The sequence below is a fragment of the Hoplias malabaricus genome, chromosome 10 (assembly GCF_029633855.1).
Source record: "Hoplias malabaricus isolate fHopMal1 chromosome 10, fHopMal1.hap1, whole genome shotgun sequence".
In the NCBI taxonomy this organism is placed as follows: domain Eukaryota; kingdom Metazoa; phylum Chordata; class Actinopteri; order Characiformes; family Erythrinidae; genus Hoplias; species Hoplias malabaricus.
In genome coordinates this window covers 17868638-17894852 of record NC_089809.1, presented here as the reverse complement: position 1 = coordinate 17894852, position 26215 = coordinate 17868638, and the positions used below count along the sequence as shown (strand labels likewise).

At 37.9% G+C, this 26215-nt stretch overlaps 1 protein-coding gene across 4 annotated transcripts in view; it reads right to left on the bottom strand.

The window, feature by feature from the left end:
- The window catches only part of LOC136709107 (NEDD4-like E3 ubiquitin-protein ligase WWP1), a 49396-nt gene extending 37482 nt beyond the window's left edge, over window positions 1-11914 (bottom strand). Inside the window, exon 1 of one of the 4 annotated variants that reach the window (XM_066684135.1) lies at window positions 11739-11914. The gene's annotated coding sequence lies outside the window, so the exon portion shown is untranslated. Of the gene's footprint in view, window positions 1-10323; window positions 10478-10854; window positions 10888-11009; window positions 11046-11738 lie in introns of those variants that run through there. The other 3 variants (XM_066684137.1, XM_066684138.1, XM_066684136.1) reach the window with 3 other exon arrangements.
- Window positions 11915-26215: the final 14301 nt, after the last annotated feature.

Genomic DNA, 26215 nt, shown 5'->3' with positions numbered 1-26215 from the left:
AGTGTAGTCATCTGCACCAAAGTGAGTTTTGCAACATGAGTGAAGGAAGAACTATTTATATTTATATACAGAAAGCATAGCCTTGACCTATGATTGTAACCTTTTGTTATTTTGGGTTTTTTCCCCTTTAGAAAATGTAGTAACTAAATGATCTAATAATTTTGACCATAACATATTTTTTTTGTCTTGAACAGTTTTCCACTGTTTCCCTTTGATTTACTGGTGCATCTCAATAAATTAGAATATCATCAAAAGGTTATTTCAGTAATTCAATTCAGAAAGTGAAACTTGTATTATATAGATTCATTACATAGTGATCTATTTCAAGTGTTTATTTCTTTTAAATACTGATGATTATGGCTTATAGCCAATGAAAACCCAAAAATCCATTATCTCAGAAAATTAGAATAATCAACATAAAACACCTACAAAGGTTTCCTAAGCCTTTTCCTAATGGTCCCTTAGTCTGGTTCAGAAGGTTACACAATCAAAGGTTACACAATCAAAGACTGCTGACTTGACAGGTGTCCAGAAAGCAGTCATTGACACCCTCCTGCTGTATCTAAGCATATTAATGGAAAGTTGCGTGGAAGAAAAAAAGTGTGGTAGAAAAAGGTGCACAAGCAATAGAGAAAACCGCAGCCTTGAAAGGTCTGTAAGAAAAGGCCATTCAAAAATTTGAGGGAGATTCTCAAGGAGTGGACTGTTGCTGAAGTCAGTGCTTCAAGAGCCACCACACACAGACGTATCCAGGACATGGGCTACAACTGTCTCATTCCTTGTGTCAAGCCACTCATGACCCAGAGACAATGCCAGAAGCATCTTACCTGGGCCAAGGAGAAAAAGGACTGGATTGTTGCTCAGTGTCCAAAGTCTTGTTTTCAGATTAAATTTTGCATTTCATTTTTAAATCAAGGTCCCAGAGTCTGGAGGAACAGTGGAGACGCACACAGTCCAAGCTGCTTGAGGTCTAGTGTGAAGTTTCCACAATCAGTGATGGTTTGGAGAGCCATGTCATCTGCTGGTGTTGGTCCACTGTGTTACATCAAGTCAAAAGTCAGCACAGCCAAATACCAGGGAATTTTAGAGCCCTTTAAGCTTCCCTCTGCTGACAAGCCTTTTGGAGATGTGAATTTCATTTTCCAGCAGGACTTGGCACCTGTCCACATTGCCAAAAGTACAAATACCTGGATTAATAACCACAGTGTCACTGTGCTTGATTGGCCAGCAAACTCACCTGACCTGAACCCCATAGAGAATCTATGGGGTATTGTCAAGAGGAAGATAAGAGACATCAGACCCAACAATGCAGACAAGCTGTAGGCCACTATCAAAGCAACCTGGGCTTCCATAACACCTCAGCAGTGCCACAGGCAGATCGCCTCCGACCAAGCATTGAGTGCATATACCGTACATCAGTGTTCACCAATCATTTTACGTATAAGTTCACCTTTTGAAATATGAACAAATGAAATATTTACCAATGTAAATGCCAGGCTTAAGCTGCTTAAAATAAATCTGTATATGTCCCCATAGCCTCCAATAACAAAATCAATCTGTTTACTTTAACGTAAAGCTGAGGGTTGGCTGTCGTGGTACTCGTATCTGAGGCTGCACACTGTCTGTAATTGCTTTGTAAAGAGGTGTTCTGACAAGTTTTACTACCTATTGATACCTATCCTACAGCAACTCTGTGCATGCTCAGACCCACAATTTTAAATGTTCCTTATGTAAATCTACTTTCCTCTGGTGCATTTTATAATTTTAGCTTGCTGTTATTTGCTTCACCATTCCAAAATTGTATACTGAAACAAATGTGGAAAAAAGTGTAAAATCTTAAATACCTTATCTTTCCCCTCATTCAGGGATTTAGGTTGGGCATTTCTACTGTTTATACTTCAGTTGGGAGCATTTTCTGATACACCTCTTTTAGCCTATCACAATATCTTACCCACTGTTTTATTTAGGTGGCTGTACTTAAAAAAAAAAAACAAAAAAAACAAACCCAAAAACACTATAGTAGCACATTTCGACAAGACAGCACAGCTCCACAGAACACCAGGGTATATTCTTGCTGTGTTATAATTTGTAATCCGCATTATATATATTTGTATTATATCTCTTGTTTTGAAACCAAAACGGTTAGCGCTGCCGCCGTTTTGGCTCAGACAGAGCAGAGACAGAGCTGCAGCACCGGTCAGGGACATAAATTCGAGGACACAAACCCAGTGCCATCACCGCTTTATATGTCCCTGTTTAACTAACCAGCGAAAAACTGCAGTCGGGTAGCGAATGATGGCATAACTTAAACGCTATAATTAAAGCAGGCATGATTCATCGCAATCGACTTACATGGTTTTGGAGGTCAACCTGTCGATCGCAATCGACTGGATGGCGACCACTGCTGTACATACCTTTCAGTAGGCCAACATTTCTGTATTAAAAATCTTTTTTTTTTTTTTTAAATTGGTCTTATTTAATATTCTAATTTTCTGAGATAATGACCTTTGGGTTATCATTGGCTGTAAGCCATAATCATCAACAATAAAAGAAATAGTCATCGACACTTGAAATAGATCATTGTTTGTATTACATACATACATACATACATACATTTTTCACTTTTTGAACTGAATTACTGAAATAAATTAACTATTTGATAATATTCTAATTTATTGACATGCACCTGTACCACTAACACAACCCCATTTTACTGCAGAATATGATTGTAAGAGAACACCAACTGCCTGGTTCTGTTATATTAAACAACGTGTTTGCTAGCATCTTCTGAGTAATGGAAGCCCAACCTTCTTATTCACTGAAAGAGCGAAGCCAGTAGTGGTCTCTAGGACTCCTGAACACTGACAAAAGATCAAACTTGTGATATAAACAATGCTTGAAAAAGCTGCACCATCCTGGAGCTCCCTGGATGCTCTTTCTGTAATATAAATGTTGCCAACATTTCAGGGTCTGCATGTCCAAAACATTGGGAAGGGAAATTAGCAAATACAGTAGGCTGTAGCTGATTGTGTTCTACAACTGTATTAACCTGTACAACAATAACTGTGTGCACATTATGATCATTATCCTACTTAAAGAGGTACATGACGCACACATCTCTGAGCACACAGCATCAGGACACTGTACAGGTTGTCCTTAAAATAATCACTTATTTGGTGAGCACAACTGTTTAGATAAGTCTACTCATTTTGATAAGCACAAAAATCAACCATTATAATGCATGACACATTATCAGCCCTCTTAAACTTACCCTAAGGTTAACACACATATTACTTTTACTATTTAATTTATAATCCACAGTGATTTTCAACTGAGAAGACCTAATATCCACATGATTTGCCAGAGGGTATAAACGCAGCTATTTATTGGCATTCAGCTTGCAAGCTACAAACCCGCAGCATGTGTGTAGGCTTTGCTTGCTGACAATGCAGCCAAGTCTGAAACATGTAGCTGAGTGAACATGTGCAAGCAATGTCAAAGTCCAGTGAGATATAAGCACTCTACAGGAGTACAGTACTGTAATATGCACAGTCATTGCTCTCCCATTTCAGCGATCAAATGTTTGAAACATGGTTTGGGTAACAAATAGGCTACTGAAAAGTAAGACAGCAAAAGGCAGCACTTGTATGGGATGTTTCCAGTCTATTGGGCCAGTATGCCTATTTATATTCTTGTTTTACAATACATGCACATGCACAACTATTTATAATCACATAGAACCAGACTTCCAAAAAGTGAAATTAATAAAAAATGTTTACCCTTGTGTAAGGGGGAAAAAAGGACTTCTAAGGCAGTCATGTTTAGCTCACTTTATGCTTTTCTGGCATAAATATACAAGCAATTTGCATTGCTCTGAGAAACAGGTGGGGTCAAAATGGGGGTGCAAATTTGGTGAGGCAAACAGCTGTACATTTTGGTGCAGCTAGATACAAATTTACATTGTAAGCACAGATCTTATATGGAGTATAAGCTGATGTCAACAGTAAATGCAAGATTTTACGTCAGAGGGGGAAATAAAAAAACAAATGTCACCTGTATTGTATTTTGTACTCTAAAAAGGACTTCAAGTATCTTCAGGTTTTAGTGTCATAGTATATCTCTATTTTCATACAATGCCAGATAATCTAGCAACTAACAGTCTGTGAATTCAGATAACATCCATATGCTTTTGATAATCCATGAATGACTTTTATCCACTGAGACTGAGAATCTTTGTTGTCAAAATATGATGCTGTCCAAACGTAACTCTTTTGTGTAGAGAGAAGGTAATAAGCTCAAACGACTTCAGACATCATATCTACCCAGAGAAATCAAGGCCAGTTGTAGCCATAGCATCAACTGGAATCAAACCTGTGACAACTTGCAATTGCCCCACTTAGAAACAGGGGGTTTTGTTTTCTGTCTCCCCCCCCCAATGATATAGGCTAGAGTACGCTGGCGTCACTCTGTTGACTGCCGCTTCTCCCCGTATGTTTTGTTTTGTTTGTTCCCCGTTCCTGCTGACTTTGTGGATTCCCGGTTGTAATCTTCGCGGTTATTCGACTGTCTTCCCCAACACTGCGGATTCAGGCCGGCTTGCACCGAGGCTGTCCTGCCCTAGCTCTGTGGATTCCCGGCCGGTTAGCTTTGCTGCTGTCCTGCCCTAATCTGCGGTTTTCGGCTGCTGTTCCAGTTAGCTTCGCCGCTGTCCTGCTCCAACTTTGCGGATTTCGACTGCTGTTCCAGCGGGCCTCGCCGCTGTCCCGCTCCAACCTCGCAGATCTCGGCTTCGGTTCCAGCGGGCCTCGCCGCTGTCCTGCTCCAACTTCGCGGATCCCGGCTGCTGTTCCGGCTGGCTTCGCTGTTGTCCTGCTCCAACTTTTCGGATCCCGGCTACTGTCCCGCTTAGCTTCGTTACTGCCCTGCCCCAAATCTGTGGTTCCTGCCTACAGTGTCTGCTAGCACTGCGGCTATGCAATTACTTTGCTCCAACCCAATGACAATGCACCTGCTATCTGCTATGACTCTATTACTGGCTATTCCACTTTTTCCCATCCTTGATTGCCCCCACATGAACCCAGACCCCCTGTTCAACTCACTGTTTGTTAGTTATACGGCTGATGAACTACATAAATATAGGTATTCTCACTGCCTTTCCAAACATTCTGCTGTTGCTGCCTGCAGAGCTGGTATACTCAACCGGCGACGCTATCTTCACCGTGGCTCAAGGCTAAATCGCAATAAATCTGTACACTATACCAATGGTAGTAACATTTGCTCTTTCTGGACACTGTCTCGCTCACCTTCTCATTCTACAAAACGTTTTTCTAATCTGTCTAATTTACGCCCTCTTACCCCTGTTCCCCCTAGTTCCTCGTTTGCCCTCCTTAATGTCCGCTCACTCACTAACAAATCTTATCTGTTGCAAGAATTAATATTGGACAATTCACTTGATCTCCTTTTCCTAACAGAAACATGGCAACAACCAGGTGATTACTATTCTCTCAACCAAGCAACCCCACCCAACTTTAATTATGTGCAAAAACCACGTTCCTCAGGTCGTGGGGGCGGTCTGGCAGTGATCTTTAAAAACAATCTCAGAATTACTGAACTTGTTTTCTCATCACCATCATCTTTTGAGTATCTTGCAGTCAAAACACCTGGCTCTATTACCGTACTCCTCATCTATCGCCCCCCCAAATCTAATTCATCCTTTTTCTCTGAACTATCTGAGCTACTCACTCTCGCTAACTCTTCTTCTTCTCGACTGTTGCTACTTGGTGACTTCAATATACACGTTAACACTCCTGACAACAAGTTAGTGACTGATTTTTTAGCTCTCCTTGACTGCTTTTCCTTCACTCAACATGTAGATTTTCCTACTCATGACAAAGGTCACACACTTGACCTAGTCTGTTCTTCTTCTGTCCTGGTTCACAACCTTCATCCTCTCCTGTTTCCACTCTCTGACCATAAGCTCCTTCTATTCTCTGTCCCTATGAATGTAGCTCACCAATCTGTTAAAAGACTTATCTCTTTCCGTAATATTAAATCTGTTGATCCCTGTTCCTTCGCTCAGTCCATCAATATGAGCTTTCCTGTTCTCACTGCTCCATCCTCTCCTGAGGTACATGCCACAATGCTTAACTCTGCTCTTTCCGCGTCCCTCAACGCTTCTGCTCCTGCGAAAACCAAATTGGTCTCTTTCACCACTTCTGCTCCCTGGTTCACCACTGAGCTGCGTGCTATGAAACAAGCCGGACGTCAGCTTGAAAGGCTGTACAAAAAAACCAAATTAACGGTGCATGCTGATGCTTATCTGCAACACATGCGCAAATACAGAGATTCCTTACACACCACCAAGTCTAGGTATCTCTCAGGTCTTATTAATAGGCCTAATGCTAACCCCCGTAATCTCTTTACAACAATCTCTAAACTTTTCAAAGCCCCTGGCAGCAACATGACACCCTCCTCTGAACTCTGCAACTCCTTCTTACACTTCTTTGAAGATAAAATTTCCAATATTAATAACTCTCTTACGATTATCTCATCTAAATCCACCTTTCCTTCCTCACTGTCTCCACAGCCCTCAGTCTGTTCTATATCCACGCCCTGTTTTTCTGATTTCAGCCCGGTTACTCCTTCTCTTATCAGTGATATCATTACCCATTCTAAAAGTACCACCTGCTCTCTTGATCCCCTCCCTACCTCACTAACGAAAGCCTGCATGACTGCTTTGGTCCCTCATCTAACCTCTATTATTAACCATTCACTGTTTTCTGGCTATGTCCCCTCAGTTTACAAATTAGCTGCAGTTACACCTATCCTTAAAAAACCTGGTCTTGACCCAGCAAATCTAAATAATTTCCGTCCGATTTCAAATCTTCCATTTTTTTCTAAAATCCTTGAGCGTGTCGTAGCCACCCAGCTGACAACATATCTAGAATCCAATAACCTCCTCGACTCATTTCAGTCTGGTTTTCGTCCTCACCATAGTACCGAAACTGCCTTGGTCAAAGTTATCAATGATCTGCTGGTGGCTGCAGATACGGGAGCTCTAAGTATTCTGGTCCTCCTTGACTTAAGTTCTGCCTTTGACACAGTAAATCATGCCATCCTCCTCTCAAGACTGCGTGAGCTGGGTGTCACTGGTTCTGCCCTTGACTGGTTTAGATCTTACCTAACAGATCGAAAACAATTTGTCACACTTTCTGGACATAGTTCAACCATCTCATCCATCTCACAAGGGGTCCCACAAGGCTCTGTCCTTGGCCCATTACTGTTTATTGTCTATGTACTTCCCCTCGGCTATATTATCCGTCATTTCAATCTTGATTTTCACTGTTATGCTGATGACACACAGATTTACCTCCGGACCAATTCTTTCAACAACCCACCACTCTCCAAATTGGAACTTTGTCTCTCAAAAATCAGGCACTGGATGACACAAAATTCACTAATGCTTAATAGTAATAAAACTGACCTAATCCTCATTGGCTCCAAATCTACTCTAAATAAAACTGGCTCCCTCACACTCTCAATTGATGATGTCACCCTGTCCCCCTCCACTGTGGTCCGAAATCTTGGTGTCACCCTCGACTCTACGCTCACGTTTCATTCCCATGTTAGTTCCGTCATAAAAACCTCATTCTTCCACCTTCGCAACATTGCTAAAATCCGTCCTTCTCTTTCCCAGTCTGCCTCTGAACGCCTCATCCATGCATTCATCTCCAGCCGTCTTGACTATTGTAACTCTCTTCTTTCTGGCATTAGCTCCTCACTACTACATAAACTCCAAATGGTCCAGAACTCTGCTGCCCGTCTCCTCACCCACACCCGGTCCCAACACCACATCACCCCAGTTCTCCACAACCTCCACTGGCTTCCTGTTAAATATCGTATTCAGTTCAAAATCCTCCTTCTCACCTACAAAGCTCTCAATAACCAAGCTCCCTCTTACTTATCGGACCTTCTTCAACCATACACACCTAATCGCATTCTCAGATCTTCCTCAGCCGGTTTACTCACCATTCCCCCTTCTAAGCTGCGTAGTCTTGGAGATCGAGCCTTCTCCAGACATGCCTCCCGCCTCTGGAACTCCCTTCCTCCAGAAATTCAACAGTCAACATCTCTATCACTATTTAAATCCAAACTTAAAACACACCTGTTTGCGGCTGCATTTAATCCCTCTGTTTCTGATTAGCCCTTGTTTTTTTTTTTTTTTTTTTTTTTTTTGTTTTTTTTTTTTTTTTTTAAACCTTGTTCCTGTTTTGTATCATTGTATGTTATGTAGTGTTATGGATGTGATTGTCTTTATGTGTTCATCTGATTGTAACAGCGTCTTTGGGTTACTGAAAAGCGCTTTAAAAATTCCATTTATTATTATTATTATTATTATATAGACTCTCTGGAATCTCAGACACAATCAGTGTGAACAGCCAGCCATCAGTACTGTTCTTTATTTTGGCAACAGCCATGAGCCCCCACCACAGGGTTACAAACACATACTGCCAGCATTTTCAACAGCTGTTTTCCTGAAAAGGTAAACACTGAGGAGAGAGAAACCATGAAGCAAAACAAACATTTTAGCAGATGCAGGGTGTTCTTCAAGTGACAACCTCCTGTAACTAATTCCTTCACAGCATGGAGGCAAAACCCACAAGGCCCACAGTCAACTAGCAATGCTACTGTGTTTCTGCCGTGCACAAGTCCAGTTTGTAAGGAAGAGCATGATCAGCAACTGAAGAAAGACAGTCTATCAGCTAAAGCACAAACTTCACACAAAGTACAGACATACTGGGTTGCAAACGGCTCTTTCTTTAATATCACTCCAAGCACTCACAGCAGGTGTGCCTTAAGCCTGTAAAATGTTAACTCACTACATCACATAGGGACTGTGTTTAATAATAAACTGCTACAACTTGAATATTTGTCAACTGCTTACAATGTAAATGTGTTTTTTGGGGTTTATAAACTCACACAGCTGTCAGTCCATATGCATTACCTGTATAAAAACATATTTCCCCATAGTTTTTGATACGAGACTGGGATAGAGGCAATCTACTCTAATACACTTTTAACAACTAACAGCAATACAACATGTAGAGCGCTGTGCTAATGATGTGAAAGATTTTGTATTTTACTAATGCATGTGTAATTCTGCCATTAAAAAAACACAGAGATAACTCCAGACATATGAACATACACGTGCAAAGAGCCAAGCCATCAGTGAATCACTTGCCAGGAGTGTAGGAGGGACAAGTATCCTTGGAGCAGTGATTCTCAAAGTGGCCCTCAGATTGTCCAGATAACTCAGAACTCCTAGAGATACAGTGAGAAGTTAGACTGCCTAGGAATCTGAGGAACAATTTGAAGTCTGATGTTTGTGCGTCATATAACAAAGATGCATTAGCATCTACTCCTCAACTTCACCTTGCTGACTGTGCTACAAGAGACTGCTTGTTCCATCAGCTCATTGCACAACATTCTGACTCGCCCTTTCTCTGACTGCCTTTATTGTGTTTGGGTATTTAACTGAGACAGACTATTTAGCCGCTCAAACCTCATATAAAATGTCATGGCATGAAGTCACATAAGGAATTTCTCAAAGCATTCATAATGTGATCACAAGATTTACCCAAATATTAAACATTAAAAGAAGCAGGGTCAGAGCCTCTATATTACTCATAATAGTATCCCAAGCATACTAGACATTCACATATCAGAGTAACTTTGCCAAATACACTCACTACAACAAAAGTATGAGTAAACAAACTGGCTAACAGCAGCTAAAATATGCTTCACAATTTTGACATTGTTGATACTGTACATGTACTTATTTTCCTAGTCTATGGGCCTATATTCCCGTTTTCCCCCCCAAGACATGTGGAAACACTGAACCAGATTACAGTTAGGCTTCTTAATCTATTCGGCCTGAGCTATTCTGTATTTGCAGGTCTGGCTGATGAAGGCGCTTAATATAAGATAATCTGAATCGGTTACAATAAATGACAACTTGTCTAACGTTTACATCAACGTTTCAAGGCATGTGTTGTTTAAGAATACCCAGCGGATACAACATATCTATGAAGACTTAGTAGAGAAATTTTAGCAACAAACTTTTACTGCCAAATAATTGAAGTTAACAGTCAGTTAAATAGTAATATACAAGTTATATCTGTAGTCATCTAGTCACTGCGGGTACGTAAGCTTCGGTAGCGCTTGCTGTGCACATTACACCCCGACTGCACTGTAACATGCTAACGCTGCAAACACTAGCAAGGTGAAAAAATGTAAGGTTTACTGAACAGATTCTTAAGATACCTTGATTTTGTGGAAGAACGTATATCTTATCCGCTTAATACCACTGCGCTTTAAGTCTCATAACCAAACCGACAACTTATTTCTCTCCGCTAAGCTAAGCTAACGCTAGCTAGGGCGGGCTCCCAAATCTCTTCTACATAGTGCACTGCATAGGTCACGAAAGTTCATCTCATATACTCACAGCACAGAACCAAGAATTAGCTAGAACATCGTCGAAGAAAACTGCGCACTTCTCATGAACATGATAAACATATCATATACATGTCATATATAGATTATGACAATTAGAGCACTGCAGATGTAACAACTGATTAGGATTTGGCCCTAGTGGTCCCCTAACCATAAGGGCAGCTGCATATAAAATACAGTTCAGACCAGAGCAGGTAGTCAACTTGCTGCAAAAATAAATAAATAAATAAAAACAGTCCGATTCAAATCTTACTGTTGTTGCTTCCTAATATTCACCAGTGGAAAACAAATGTTCTTCCATAATTGAATCAGAAAACCCCAACGCATCTTAGTATCACTCACCGTGAGCTGTTAAACCCGTTAAGATTGAGATCCTTTACATTATGGTATCTAGCAAACTCATGAGGAAAACAATCAATACCATTAAAACAGTTAGACTAAAACAGTCACCAAAATAAACATGTATTATTTTCACAGAACCAAAGTTGTCTCCTTACATGAATTTTCCGTTCCACCTTAAAACTAGAGGGACCACACTGTAACCGCTGCACCATTTAAGGTGGAACGGAAAATTCGAATTAGACGCCAACTTCCAACTCGTAATAGTTTTAGGTTGATTTTTATTGTTCAGCGGTGTCAGCTGTCACGTTGTTTCAACCAGGGCAACTACAGTCACCATGAGCTATTACTTTGCTTATTCCACCTGTGTAGTCACTTGACGACGACAATATTACATGGAAACAGAGCTGACACAACTCAAATATATCGACAAGGCCCTACAGTGACCGGCCATTTTCACGCAAACGGCTACTAAGGCCGCATCTCAAATGTCTCTTAAACTACCTATATAGTGCCCTATGTAAGTTGGTAAATTTTGCTTTCTGCACCCAAGATCTGTTCTATTTGTATAATAACGAACGGTGACCATGACCTAATATAATATAACTGTTACTTGGGCATGTACTGCCATGTTTGTGTGCAGAACGCGATGTTTTTACAGATCTACGCAGTGCCCTGTGTAGGGAGGTGAGACCATTTGGAACACAGCGCACGGCGGTCAGACAAAATAAATCAGAAAATCGCCTGCCTCAAAGTACTGAGTGCAATTTACACGGAGTAATCTTTTACAAATCACAAAAGACATAACGACAGCCCCAGTGCCCGCTACATAGTGAGGAGCAACGTGTAAAATAAAGCATACGAATGAGAGCCGTGTCTGAACTCACCTCAGGTCAGTGTGTGTTTTCCTGCTGAGAGTCGGACTGCGTCTGATCTCCGAAACTGGACAGAGAGAGAGACACAGCTAGAGTCTATCCATCTCTCTCTCTCACTCTCTCTCTCTCTCTCTCTCTCTCTCTCTGCACTGGCAGGAGGTTCTCACACCGCAGCTTCTTTTTCTTTTTTTTTTCACACACCGCAGACACCGGACGCGTTTCGCCGCCGGGTGACGTCATTTAAAGACCAACTATAAAACATGGAAAACTCATACTTTTCTGAATATTACGCTGCAATTTCATCTGCAATATAGATACTGTAGTTTGTGTTTTTGTAAATTGTACAGCATATTTGTTTCACTAGAAAGTCTTGTGAGTCTGGTGCATCATAATCACATAACCTCAATAAAAAGACTTGTCCTTTGAAAGTTCATTATGTAAACTAGAAGAAATATCCGTACTAATTTACACAGCTCCAGGGGCTCCGGGTGACTGTCTGTGAGGAGTTGGTGTGTTCTCCCCGTGTCCGCGTGGGTTCCAAACACATGTCCAAAAACACATGATTCCAAAAACCTGGAATCATTGGGCGCAAGGCGGGAATACACCCTGGAGGGGGCGTCAGTCCTTCACAGGACAACACACACACACACACACACACACACATTCACTCACACCTACTCACACTCACACCTACGTAGGTGGAATGGCGATTTAAAAGTGTCCGTAGGTGTGAGTGAATGTGTGTGTGTGTGTGTGTGTGTGTTGTCCTGTGAAGGACTGACGCCCCCTCCAGGGTGTATTCCCGCCTTGCGCCCAATGATTCCAGGTAGGGACTGGACCCACCGTGACCCTGAACTGGATAAGCGGTTACAGATAATGAATGAATGAATGAAGTATGTGAATTTTAAAATATTTTTTACGGATACATTTTTATAGTTTACATTATGGCAAGCCAAGCAGGAAATATTTAATAAACTCAGATATATATATATCAGAGTTTATTAAATATTTCCTGTTTGGCTTAATTAATTATTTTTTTTATTACAGACAGTGTGAACATGACATATTTCATATTGTGCCTGGTCAACTTTAACACACTTTGCCAACTAATAAGTTAGTTAGATTTTTTTACAGGAATTAAAAAAAAAAATGGATTTGGGTACTTTATCATCTACAGTGTATAACAAAGATTCAATTAATCTGGAGGTAATTAAGTGCACGAGGGGCAAGGATCTGAGCCTAAATGGAACATCACTGCATCAAGAGCAGTAAATCATCTTTAATTATCATAATGGGCTCAGGGTTAGTTTCACAAACCATTGTCAAGTACTACAGTATATAGTAAAATCCACAAATGACAGTTAAGATCAACAAGCCTATGATGTTTCAGACTTTTAAACTTATTTGCGGGAAGGTTAGTCCCAGTTCAACAATTGCCCCTACCACTTAGACCTACCTTCCATTTTGCTTAGGGGTAGGGTGCCTCATATGTTTTTGGAATAAAGAGGGCAAAGTGTTAGGACCCTTTAAACTGTCAGAGGCACACTCTAAACAGAGGCAAGATGCCTGCGCAGGCAATAAAAAGCCCACATATTTAAGTATTTATTCTTTAAAAACTATGATAAAAATGTTATTATTTTAGCCTAATATCATTGAAAGATTATTACACTTCACTTCATAACAAACATCACTAGTGTTATGTATTTGTCTCAGCAGATCACTAGTAAATCTCCAGTTCCACATTTAATGGTAAAGCAATAACATTCAAGCACCTGAAATAACTGGAAAGTTCCAATAAAAAACTGCTGAATAAGAAGCTGAATTCATCTTCATATCACAGAAGAGTTAGGAGTGGCTGATAACATATGGTTGTTGAACACTTCTGAAGGCATATGATGTCCTAAATTTAACAAAAGTTCAGCAGTGCAGTTGCTGCAACTTACTAATATCTCTGGAGACTTGCAGAGTGGCCTACTGATGATCACTTGATGACTAATGATGTAACCACTTCTCCTTGTAATTCAGTTCCAAGGAGCAAGGTGACACTTAAAACAATTGGTAGGTGTAAATAATAAATAAATAAGAAATGGGATTGGCTATTGGTGGCCCCTACATTTTTAGCCGTTGTTAATATGCATGGTGACATTAAAGTTTTAAAGGTTTTACTGTTTCTAAACTTTAGGTGATTGCATGATTGCCCCACTTAATTAGTAGTGCATGGGCGAGGACACACATGTGCATGGGCGTGGACACACAGAAACACATACGCTGGAATTCTCCATGAGTAACTACAGCTAACTGAATACATCACTCCATTAATGGAGGTATTTATTTTATCATTTGTATGGGTCAGCTTTTAATCAGTTAAACTAAATATGTTGTTTTATTTACCAAGTTGATATTATCACAATTTAGGTGGGATTTTTTTTTTAAATTCACCAGTGGCAAGTCACATTCATTCATTCATTCATTCATTATCTGTAAGCGCTTATCCAGTTCAGGGTTGCGGTGGGTCCAGAGTCTACCTGGAATCATTGGGTGCAAGGTGGGAAATAACCCTGGAGGGGGCGCCAGTCCTTCACAGGGCAACACACACACTCACACATTTATTCACACCTACGGACACTTTGAGTCACCTACCAACGTGTGTTTTTGAACTGTGGGAGGAAACCGGAGCACCCGGAGGAAACCCACGCGGACACAGGGAGAACACACCAAACTTCTCACAGACAGTCACTTGGAGCGGGAATGGAACCCACAACCTCCAGGTCCCTGGAGCTGTGTGACTGCGACAGCCCTTGGCAAGTCACAGTCACCTCATTATGCATATGCATTGATGTCATTGGTATATGGCGAGTGTTTGTGAAAACAATGAATTTGGAAATATAAATATCCCTTTGCCCCACTGAGCTCCACGAAAAAAGGATGTTCTGCTTTTAACATGTTAATATTCCAATATCAGCAGATTCATTTAAAGCCCTTTGCTTACACAGCTAAGGAAGGTTCTCTCTTCAGAGCAGTACCAGTATAGACAAAGTGTTCCCAGGCCTATAGACCCAAAAGCTGTGTAAATTTTGATAGTAGTACATAGACATGGTTAATGTTTAAAAAAGGACTGTTCACTCCTCAGACTGTAAATGAAAAATAAAGCTGCACTATCTTGTTTAAGTGCCAAAAATGGATTGAATGCAGAGGTACAATGTGCACAACAGTCTCATGTGAAAGTTTGTGTACATTTGGTAATATTACACAGTTTTCCCCATTTTTCCTTGCAGAAAAAGATCTATTTTGACTTTGTCAGTCCTGCTGTTTCCTAAATGTACCTGGCTTGTCTAGATGTTCTGTAGAATACTTCTAATGTTCATTTTTGAGGTTGCAGATAAGGTTTCCTTTTTATGACCCTTTCATGAAGATTATGTTGGTGCAAGTAACACTGCACAGTAAATAAACATGCATCACCTCTCCTGACTCAGCTAAACCTTTCTGTGGGTTCCTGACAGTCAAAGCAAGGCCATTCACATCAATATATGAGAGGTTCATGTTGACCTATACTGTTCCTCTGACCTGTCAGTACTTAATAACATTCTGCACTGTGAAAACCCCAAGATGAAATCCTGGCCACATTTTACAACCTCATTTCTGAAAGACATTTTGAGAAATTACATTTTAAAAAATCTGTGATTTGTTAGTTCTAACTGAAAAAAAATACAAAGAAAAGATTTACAGTGATTGGCTGACCAACTTGATTGTATTTTGTAAATATAAACAGAATTAGAATTTTCTGTTTTCATTGCATGTTGCTTTGAGTTTTCAGTCTTGAAGCTTTGATCTCTTTCTTGGTCTAACTGTATAATTTCCTATCATAATCTTCCCATTTCGTCTATACTTGCATCAAATTTTAAACACATCTCAGTGGGAAATTCAAACATACTGTGTTTTGGATTTTTATTTTGAAGGATTTCTATAATCTTTCCATTCTTTCAGTCAAACCCTCTTTTGTTGGTGTCATGTTTTCTTGAAATTTGCCATATCCAGCAGCTCACTGAGATCTGTATAAACTCCCTTTTAACTGCAGACTAATTTAAATTGTTAGGCTTGTGCAAGTATTTGTTTTAGAAATGAAAATCGCAAGGCCATGCCATCATTCTATTCTCATATATTTTCCCCTGGTTGATCTTGTAGATTGTCATGCATTCAAATAATTTATTTAAGTTTGTCTGTGGTATGTTTCACAAAGCCAGAATGCTCAGCTATGAAACAAAATTGAACTTGAAGTTTATTGTATTGTCCATATATGCATATGTTTCTGAATATTTGAGACTCCATATGACCTCTGTCTTCATGGAGGATGAGATAATTAAGTTAAGGGTTAATTGTTCCAATGGTCAAGAATTCACAGGAAAAAGGTCTTCAGCTCTCTTTCTCTCTTAGTCCCAGAGCATGAGATAATGTAATTAAGGGCTATAAGCCTTACCTTATATGGATAAAAATGAACCCTGTATAACAGGGAGATGTGAGCTGAAGGAGAGAGAAGAGACGACTAGAATTATGGAAACTCTCTCCGGGTTTCCATAAGGGCCCATAAAACATTGTTCTTTTGTAAAATAAAAATGTATTTACAACTCAAGACATGTCTGCGGAGAAACTTCTTCATTCATCTTCAACACACCACTCCAGAATTAAAGAAACAACAAACTATTATTATTATTATTATTATTTGCTATAAAGTTAAACAGGCTGGCTGAACTACCTCTAAAACTGGTGATTCCATCAGAGATATTTTAAAGTTTAAACTGGAATTGTCTGACAGTTCCTAATTATAGCTGGTGATAAGCAGGCCTGATTTGCCAACCAAAGTAAAACAAACAAACAAACAAACAAACAAAAAAGCCTATTTAATGTTAAGGTTAAACCAGATATTTCAAATAAATATAAACATTATATTTATTAAATGAATTGTTATTTATAATAAAAAAATACAAAATAAGCCCTTTTAATCAAGGTAAATAAAATGTGTTAGGTAATGAGTATCGCAAATTTATTACTATTATTACACATTTATGTAGTTCAGTAATGTTACAATGACAAGTAGATGGCGCCACAGCACAGACTTTCATCCAATCACTTATCCTCACTTGTTGAGTAGATTTCAGTGATCCCACAGTACTGTAAATAATCCTATAGCACTCCTTACGGGTACTGCACGCTCTTGTCACCATGTGCTCTATTCTGATTCAGTGAAGTCAATTAAGATGTTTCTTTTCCTAAACCTCAACCCAGAGTTGATTCCATTTTGACACCAACTTAATGCAGATCGCCACTAAATTATCATCTGACATATATCTACATCATGTTTATGTGTCAAGCCAAAGTGGGCTGCACTATGACGTCATTTAGACGCGCCGTGAATGCCTGGATGCTGGAATACTGTACATGTTCAAATGGAAAATCTCATTAGTATTAGTCAGAAGGCATCAAAAGGGACCCGCCTCTCTCTCGCTCTCTCTGTTGTCTTTATGAACAACACATGGAGGATTTTTGCTGTCCTCACACCCAAATTTTACAGGAACAATAAGTAACTTTCATGAGCTACTTTTATGTTAGATTTTTTCAACTCTAAATCTTTGCTGCACCACATGGTTAATGACCAGTGAAATTGCTGGACAATCTGGACATAATCATCTGTTCTAGATAAAAATTTGCTAGTTCATTGTTCTGTATTTCACAGACTGGTCTAGGTAATAATACTGTCCTGGCTTTACAAACATTACATAAGCTAATTCCAGATAAGAAACTACAATCAGCAGCTAACCCATCCTCCCACGTTATGCATGTTTCAGTGTTGAGGAAGCTAGAATCTGTGATAAATTTTCCTTCACTTTTAGCCCCCCTTAATGCAATGAAATGAGAATAAGATGCCGTATTTTTCAACAACAAAATAAGCAAAGTCTGGGAAAGATTTGTGGGACATAATGAGGGTCTGCAACAAAATGGACTCCATCTGAGGCAGTAAATTTAATGAGACATTGATAGCGATGTCAGCAACTTTTTGGACCAAAGTTAGACTTACTAAGTGGCAGAGTTAAATCCTAAAGCAGTAGCTAAGAAAATAAGGGGCTAAAATGCACATTATACTATAGATAAATTTTGAAAAACAGTGTTTTAATTTAGTGTGGAGTGCTACAGTTAAAAAGCAGAAATCTTTTCTATAATGCCACCCATAGACAAAACTCACCAAGAACTTGTTTCAGATGTTTACAAAAGTAATATGGAAAATAATATGGAAACAAAAAAAGCAAGTTATTGTACTAAATTGTACAAATTTAATCATAACAATGTATTTAAATGATAGGAAATAGAAAAGACATGAATGTTATTATATTATCACAATATTATTATAAAATGATAACTGATGGCTTGCTCTATAAAAACAAATTGGTATTCAGGTACAAATACCTATTTTTCATAATGACTGACAAAATTTCCTCTGTCCCACATCTTCTGGTAAACGTAGTAAAGTGAATGGCCTGCTGAATCTCTCCATCTGATTGTAAGAAATTGATCTATTCCATTCAAAAAAAAAAAAAAAAAAAAAAAGAATAAACATATAATAAATGTGTCAAAATAAAATTCTTCCCACCCATATTTTAATGGTACATTTCTGGGAGATAGTAGAAAAAAATCATAGTTTGATTCCAGGTAAAAAGTTTTCATCTCATTAGTAAATATAACTTTCTTCAAGAACCTTTTGTGTCCTCCAAACTGGGCTTGGGCCTGTACTTGTGCTGTGTTTGAAACAGATGAGTGATTTGTGTGGTTTGTGGTGAAGTCCGCTGTCAAACTCTCCAGGAAATCATTGCAGAGTGTGTGCTGGAAGTTCTTTGTGGGTTCTACAACAAAAATCCTTGCTTGAATCCATACAAAAAATTCCAGGAATGCAAATTGAGAACTGCTCTTTGTAATAGAGCTCCAGTTGGAGTGACTTTGACTGGCTCTGTTCCCTTTGTTACAAACATCTTATATTACTGGCTACTTTTGTATTCATACACTACTGTGCAAATGTTTTTGTGTGAGTACATAAAGATAATATAAATACATTATGTGTTTATTTGCATATGTCAGGGTTGGTATTCCAGTTTAACAACATTACCTTATGGAAGCAGAGCGATTTTAAGTAGTAATCATCATCAAGTGCCTTGTTTAGTTAAACAGTCCCTCAGTAAATCAGTCCTAGAATCATCAAAAAGAAACCTGGAACAAAGCGTGTTCTTTGAACCAGCTCAAGATAATATTTGAAATAATTAAATATATTATTTATTATAACTTTCTACTGTGTTTGATTTGTATTTTTAATATTATGTTGTAAAATCATACTGTTGTTTATCCAATTAGTTCTTCTTTTGTACTTACGTGTTAAGAGCACTAGGGCCAGTGAGCGCACACACGCACACACACACATCAGCAGTGAGCAGCCACCCCCTGCTCATGGACACCTCAGCCGTAGATTGTGGAAGGAAAACAGTGCTGTTCCTTCACTCCCCGAATCCCAGCTTTCCAGTTGGTGATGAGGATTGAAACAGCGACATTCCAGTACCATTCCTCAAATTCTTTGCCAGTTCCACTCATTAATTAAGACTTCCACAATCACAAAGTGCCAACCTGGGTGGGTGAAAGCTAACATATGCTTCTTGATAACATGACATCACTGTAGCTCAACTTGTTTGAAGAAGAAAACATTTAAGTTCTTTTATATATTGACTAATATTACTTGCACTGGTGAGCACTGTGCTGAGTGATGATAAGCGGTTACAGATAATGAATGAATGTTTCACATTGACTTAAACACACAATAAATGTTTAAAATGTTTAGTTTTACTGTCAGTGTGTGATTAATAATAATAATGATAAAAATAACAATCTATTGGAGATATGATTGATTCAGCTTTCCTCTCAGCAGTGTTCCTTAGCCATCCATAAACCTGCATTCTTTCACATATCTGTTTCTGTTAGTGGTTAGACATTCTGTGATTAATCATGAGTGGTATGCGTGACAAAATGGTTAGAGGAAACAGTTAGTTTTTAATGATATTTGGATTACAATCTCTCAATTTGTTGACTAAATGTTTCAGGGAGAGATTTAACAACTGCAACAATTGCAGAGAAAATTGCTCAGAGCTCAGGCAATAAAGTTTGTTTATGGACCATGCTTAAAATAGGTTCTCCATTTAGGCCTTCAAATATTTTTTATCTGTTTTTTAAATTTTTATTTATTTAGGTTTTAATCATTTGAAAATACCAGACGTTTACTACATTGCAGAAATATTCTGTGACAAAGTTAGAATTGGTCTGAATTGTAAGAAATTATTTTTCATTTAACTCCAGTTTTTTTAAGTGTATAACTGCAGAAATTTGACCTTAATTTTTTGGGCAATATTTTGTTAGCAGAAGCAGTCATGGCTTGTTTTATGGATTCACAAATGCAACAACTAGTAATGCACTCATCAAAAATGACAATGTTAAATCATCTCCACTTTTCTCGTTTGTTAATTAATCACGATTTTTCATTCTTGTCAAGTGTAGACAAAAAGGACTTTCTTCACAGCAAGAGCTCTTGGGATAATATATCACAGAATTAACCATGTATCATTCTCCGTTATGCTCTTCCTGCCATGTCTGATGAATTTTCTTGCAAAATACATCTTCTGTCATAGAGAATCACATCAATCAGCCATTTGAAGAAATGTAGCCTCCACAGAAAGATTGTATTTGGCAAGAAGCAAGCCCACAGAGCGCATGTCTGTCATGAATGAGAAATCCAATCGTTGGGGAGCCTGTATCTGTATACTGTTGTGTCAGCTGTCCCTATCTCAACTTAGAGCACATCTGAGATGTGTGGCAGACTTGCGCAATTCAGGGAGTCAGCTCTTTACAGGCTTTACTTTTTCATAACTTTTTCCTTCATGTGCCATAGTGGATCCTTTCCTGTATTAGTTACATGGATTCCAAGGCACAAAGAATAATCTTTTCCTAGGATTTTATTGGAGACTTGTGGAAAGAGCACATCTGGAATCATTATGTACTGACAATACAAGTATCTTCTCTTCTTTGGGAATGAATATATTTTCCATAAATGCATGAATTGTTTAGAAATCAGGGAAAAATATCATGCATACATGCATGCAATCAGAAAAATGAATGAAGATATACAAACTTACAAAAAGTGCTATTTGTTATATGTTATTTCAAGTAAAGCATCTATAAAATAAGCTGTGAAAGAAAATACAGGCGGAGATATTTTTACACAGAAATTTATAGTAAATGACTAGTATCTTTAGTTTGGCTTTTTACACCATGCAAAACAAACAGGAGTAGCATTTAGTTTCGTTGCAATTACTACCACTGTTGAAACATAAAAAGGGGGATTTTTCGTTGGTGGGGCATTGCCTCATTAGGTCTTCCCTTGACACAAAGCCTTATACTTACAGCACAAAGTGCAGTACAGACTAATCTTTCAGGTCACAATATAGTTTTATTTATTTATTTAAAGTTGTAGCATCTGTTTAAAACCTGACGTAGACAAACTGACTTGATTTTTGAGCTTGAGGTAGTTGTTTACAGTATTCAATGTGTATTAAGGGCGAGGTACAAAATCAGAACAGAGAATATGTTAACTTGTAATAATTCTTATAGATTAATTTGATGTAAAAATTCATTTTGTTCATCTGAAAAATGTAGCACTGAATTTCAAGTACTTATATGATTTCATTAAAGTCAGATATACTGCTTGTTACAACTTTTTGTATATATTTATTTTAGGTAACTGATGTGTCTTTTTTAAGGGATATAAAGGTGAATGAGATTTTCAGAAAATAAAACAGGTACACTTGTTTAAAAAATGTAGGCATGTTTTAATAACAGATATATTTGGCATATAGATGTTTGGCACAGTTCAATTTGTTGAGTAGCTTTAAATTAGTTCTTAGCACTTTTTTGTTAAGCTAAGGCTTACTAAACAAAAAGCAGAAGCACTATAATGCTGTATCATATAAAATTTTGAATACCGCTCATCAATAAGGTCTAAAGAATATTCGATATTTTGTTATATATGTGAAACTAACATATCTGTCATATCTTTGCTGTCCAATGAAATACATGCATCTCCACTTTGTTATTTTAAAACTACATTTACTATTTTTTTATTATGAAAATATACTACATCATTTGAACACAGCTGCTGTTCTTCATACTGTGTGAAAGTTTCATGATGAACGGACCAGTAGAAATGCTCTAAAATATTGAAAGTTAAGAAGGTTTATTCCCCCTTCTCCTGTAATGTTGCTTTTTTGGAGACACATATTTTTCACTGGACTGTCTACTTGAGTTTAGAGGGATCAATATGATCCAGTGGACAACATTTATACTATAAGGCCAAAAAACCTGTAGACACTTAACTCATCTCATATTTCTATTTAAATTAAGGGTATACAGGATAATACAGTCGATTATACTGGTAAGGCTTTAGACTAAATTTTGGAATTTTGTTGAGAGCCTCCCACCAACCCCACGCACCCTCGTTTAACCACACAAACATTACTGATGTCAAACATGGGTGTTGGATGTTTAGTTCTGGAAAACTAACACCTACAAACCTTTGGAAAAATTGTGTTTTTGAAAAAAAAAAAAAACAACGAAAGGTTAAAACTTAATTGACTTAACGAAGTAGCATCAAACAGCTGTTGATTGTGTTTGGCATATCTGTGATACTCTGCCTTCCACACCATGGAAAACCATTAGAATCCTACAAAAAAAATTCCCAAAGCAAGATTCACCTGTACATATATTGTGAGTGAATGAATTCAAGAAATCTGGATAAATGTAGGGCAAGAGCAGATACTATTGTTGAATATGCATGCTCTTTAAAGTCTCTAAGAGAATGTTGCAGTCATGAACTTTTAAATTAGTTTAAATGTATTTACAAAATATAAAGTTGGTCAGTGAAAACACCTGAAACCTTGTCTTTGTATGTTTTTCAGTTAAATAAATGTGTAAGCTAATTAACAGATCATAGATTTATTTATTATTTTTTGTCTTTTTACAAAATTTCCCAGAATGTTTTCCATAAATGGGTGTATATATCATATATATATATATATATAAGAAGAAAATGCAAAAAAGTATCACTATCAAGCTAAAAAATCTAGAAAAAAATTCTAGTTTATCTAGAATTACATTTTTTGTGATTACTTCATTGCTTGTTTTTCTCCTCCTCATACATTTGATAGTCAATTGGATACAAATTGGAGATGTCAGATGTGGAGAGCAGTTTTTTTTTCTTTCTTTTTTTTTTTTTTTAAACAAAATATACTCGAGTAGAAACATGTGAAATTTACAATCTGTATAAATCTATGAAAACTGTATGTAAATATATGTACTTGAGTTAATATATCACATTACTGCCCGTCTAAAATATAATTCCGAAGTAGTGATTGTTAGTTTCTGGGGAAAGAAGGCATTTCTGTCAATACAAATACACTACAAAGTAAGTCCGTCTGAAACTATTCAGGGAATGAAAGCACTTTAACTGAGATGCTTTGAAAGACATGATGTATAAGAGAGGAATCAGAGAGTTGATGGTGAGAAGTAGAAGTAAAAATACTTTCAAGACTTTCATCCCAGATGTCTAGCTTCTTCAATCCTCTTAAGCTTGCCTCAGAAATGTCAGGGCAGTTAAAAAAAATCTAGGTAGGATTTGACCTCTTGGACCTTAATCTGCCACCTTTGGGATTGAGGCTGTGGTATATTTAGTGTTCTGGGGAAAGGCTGAGGAGCACTTAACAGTCTGCACAGCCAAAAACCACTGCCTTATCATCAGCAGTGATGGCTGCTTTGTTCGTTAAGTGTATAACAAGAGAATGCATGTGAATATACTGTATGCCTGTTTAGGTTGTTTTCTGGCAGTGGTGGCCGAGTCTCCAGCAATAGCAGACAGTGTTGAAGAAGCGGCAGTGGCAGGAGGCACAGGGGTTACAGCAGCGTGAGTGAGGAAAACAGCTTTCAGACACTCCGGAGCAGTGAGGCGCTGCCGACACTGTGTCCACATTGGCTTTCTGAACAAATCACACACACACACACAACTGCTTTTATATAATATGTAATATTTGCAATATTTACACGAGTTTTGTTTATAAGAATTGCCTTTTCCTATATACTCTTTAAAATAAAAGTCTCTCATGCATTATAATTAATTTAACTCATCCCACATGTACTTGACGGAGCTCTGTCATTCAGATCAATGCTCAGGAATTTATACCACTCCAGCTGACACTTGGCCGTGGACATAACTTTTCAGAACTTCTGAGCCTCAGTAAGACTGTGAGCAGCCCACCTGCTTTCAGTGTTAAAAATCAGCAGAATAAAAATAATTTAAAAAAATAATAACTTTACTTGACTTCAGAAACTGTCGTCTGCAAACATCTGCTTCCTGAATCGTAAATACTGCCTCACATTTGCAGTTTCTTTTTCTTTGTCCTTTTCTTTTTCTGAAGACCTTTTGAACTCATTCCAAAATCTTAGCTGTAAACAGTCTTTGCAGAAATATTACAGCTTTAACTCTGGACAAAAAATGAAAGTGATAGGTGCTAGTATCTGTTGGTATTCCTTGGACAATAGCTTGAATGTTTTGGATTTAAAGCCCCTGTCACTTTCAGATGTGCACCACAGCTCACCGTTACCTTTGCTGCCGATTTATTAAGACAGAGTGCTTTTTTTTTCTGTAAAAAAAAAGAAAATATAAAAGAAACAGAGGCCTGAAAAACAACTGGTCAGTTGATTCAGTTGGGACAATGATCTATGCTTCATAAGCCTGGGGCCTGGAGAGCATTCCTCTGTCTACTCTAAAGCCAGTTTCACAATAACACACAGATTTAGAGCCTGACGCAATTCAGGCTCTTTCCTACACATAGACATATAGAGTTTTCTTTTCAAGAAAAAAAAAATCTGTTCACACTAATTCAGATGATTTTTCCACACTTGGGCATGATTGGGCTGGTTTTATGCAAACGAGCAAAAATGAATAATACCTTTTGCTAGTAAATTACCTACCATTGTTCGTAATTTATGATACTCCATGACACCCCGTCTGGCAAACAGTGTCCTTGGTTTTCCCTGATTCAACTTCTCTGTTGGAAAGATAATAACAAAACTATATATATATTAAATGCGTCAAATTTGAAATTTCAATACCTGGGAACTAATATTACATCTAAATATAAATTTACCAAAAAACAGCTTTTTAAACATGCAATTATTTTTGTTTAGCTAATAATTCATGGTTCATAAATCATAAATCATTTTGGTAACGAATAACCTTTCTTATAGTAGAAGCACAATTTTGTAATTGTTTGTATTAATGAAGATTTTTTTTCCCAGAAAGAAACATCCAGGCTGTAAAAACCTTTAGGAAGACTTTTTTTTTTACTGAAAGTCTGGTCACAGCAGGGTTGTATAGGTCTGTTTTCAGTGTGATGGAAGCCAGGTGGGATCGGGGGTAGCTTGATATGAGGGCAGAACATGGTGTTAGTACTATTTATATGGTCAATATGGAGCTATTAAGGCTTAGAAATGTATAGAAAATTTAGGCTTCATTGTAAACAGCACATAAGACTGAAAAATGCCAGAATGTGATATATTTATTGTAATAATAAGAGATGAAGAAAATAGGAACAACAATATTAACAAAAACAGCAACAAGAGAGAGAAGAAGATGAAAGCAGTATTGTTCTATTTGTTGCCTATAACACCATTTGCGGAATACAAAGAGTTGGCTAAATAAAAACATCCAACAATAAAGCACATTTTTCTGGATTTCCTAAAGGGGATTTCCCAAGATTTTGTTTTAAGTTCTGCATAATTCCTATTTTATGAGAGGTTTAAAATCTAGAGAAACTTACAGACTCAAAATAGTTCTCAGCCGTGGTGAAAGGAAAATGGTTGTGAAAATCTTTGCTGTCCAAAGAAATGCACATCTCCAAAATAGTAACTTTATAAGAGAAGGAAAAAAAACCTTACATTTCAATAGATGTCAATGTAAAAAGATTTTATTCCAAGCAGTTCTGGGGCATTCTATTGGTCAATATTTTTACATGGTGTGAAGCATGGCTGCTGTGTTCAAATGATGTAAGCTAATAAACTAAAAATTGACAAAAGATGGAGATACAAGTTTTCTGGCGACTATAGCTATATTTTGCTTATGTTGCCTGATACAGACGATTGCAGATGTTGATGAAGTAAACATATTTATAAGCCCATTCATGATGCAGGGTTTTGTAAGGCAAAAATGTGCATGAAGCCATATGTGGGATAACTGATTATACTGAGAGTAAGTAGAAAAACACCTGTCATTCATCTTTCACATTTAGGATGCAAAGAATTGCAAGTGGAGTTACGCAATGCCTCACCATGGCCTGTAATTGTTCAGAAAGAGTTTAACT